A 1978-nucleotide genomic window follows, 5' to 3' on the forward strand; every position below is an offset into this window, starting at 1 on the left:
AGTAATCATGTAGGAAACAACTTGTACATGGAAAGATCTCTCAAGCAATAATGAGGTAATAATCAGATAATCTGCATTCGTTATAATCAGTTGAGAAATAAGTATTAATCAGGACTCTGGGAGAACCCACCTGGAATGATTTAAGTTTGATAGAGTTCTTCCACTGCCATGGGATCTATTAAGCTCACCTGTAAATTTATATGAGGCTTTGGTTCAACAAATGATTCAGAATAATACTGTAACACTCAAGTGTCAACATAATGTTGTTTATTCCAATTTGGCTTCCAACAATGTCTTGGCTGAGTTACCTTCCACACATCATTTCTTATGAGGTTAAATATAACATAGCCCCAAACAGCAAATGCAATGGTTAGTGTTTTGCAGAGAGTTGGCACAAAGAGATCAGTTGCAATCGTATATGGCGCCTTTCCTCATTTTGTTTCATGTGCTATGTGGACAGTGGCATCCCGTAGTTATATTTCTCTCCAACAGACAGAGATGCCTATGGTCCCTCAGAATATGGAGTATTTACTTAATTAGTTTCAGTGTCAGTATATTGAGATAACTTTCTTCAAAGGTCATCAGGGTATCTTTTATATTCACCTGAAACAGGCAGATTAAATGATCTTTATTTCTAAAAAAAAAGAGCTTTATTTTAAAAAAAAGTGCTTTCTCAGTAGTGCATTGAAATATCAACCTACATTAATGTAATCCAGAATGCCAAACAAGCTTGCACATTTGGAACACATACCCAATAACTTCCCTATAAAAATGACTCAATTCTATATAAACATGCTGGGAAAAAAACATGTTACCAAGATTCAGAAAAGGATAGAAGGGTACAAAGTTATTGCTTTACCTTTATGAGCCACCTATCATTAGAAACCTTGGCTCCTAACCTTTTTGGCTAAAAGAGGTTAAGGTTTGCAAAAATGACAAATGCTGAAAAACCTCAGCAGCTTGGGTTCATTCACAGCATTTTGTTGCCAAAGTTGATTCTGGTTCCATCTGAGATATCTACACAAAATCTAAGTCAATATCCTGCACTGTTAATATCAATGAATGTGCAGCCAACATAACGGATAGGATTTGCTGGCTTTGGAGAGAGTTAGGACATAAGTGAAGCAATGACTATAAACAGAATTACATTTTAAACCATTCGTAAAAGTCTAAGGAGCCAATAGAAGTAATTAATTTAGTTAATCATCTCTGATAAGCTACTTTCATATTGATTAGGAAGCTAGATTGCTGGCTCCTGGTTTTGCACTGTAGAAACACTAACCGCCATCCAGTTTTCCCCACAACTAACTCTCCTTTGATAAGAAAAAAAAAGTTTCCTGACAACTTTGGATTCGTTATGAGTTGTAGGACAGCCTTACATAGAATCATACAATCGCTATAATGCAAAGAGGCCATTCAGTTTATTAAGACCGCACAGGCCCTCCAAACAGCATCGCATCCAGACACACTGTCCTCCTCCTCTCTCCCCCAGCCCCCTGCCAATCCTGCATTTACCACAGCCAATCCACCTAACCTCTACATTTTTGGAGGAAACGAGAGCACCTGGAGGTAATGCAGACACAGAATGCACTAACTTCACACAGTCACCCAAGGTTGGAATTGCACCCAGTGCTAGGAGGTAGCTGTGCTCACCACTGTTGTCCCACATCAGAACCATGGGACACAAACAACTGCAAACAAAAAACTCAGGTTGAATAATCATATCTGCACTAACTGGTTGCCAAGAGATGGACATCAGTATGCCCAGCAACTGAGCCACCCAGTGATGCAAAAAAGGATTACAAATTATAGTTCTTTGTAATTAGCAAATGGTTTGGGAAACCATGGGGAGGGGGATTCTCACACATCAGTCTAGATACTAGGGCTTGTTAATGCACCCATTAACAGCAGAACCCACCCATAAATTTCAGTTCTAAAAACTACCAATGAAAACAAAGGCATGAGACTTTTTACCACA

This window comes from Hemiscyllium ocellatum, chromosome 14 (genome assembly GCF_020745735.1).
Source record: "Hemiscyllium ocellatum isolate sHemOce1 chromosome 14, sHemOce1.pat.X.cur, whole genome shotgun sequence".
NCBI classification, from domain to species: Eukaryota; Metazoa; Chordata; class Chondrichthyes; order Orectolobiformes; family Hemiscylliidae; genus Hemiscyllium; species Hemiscyllium ocellatum.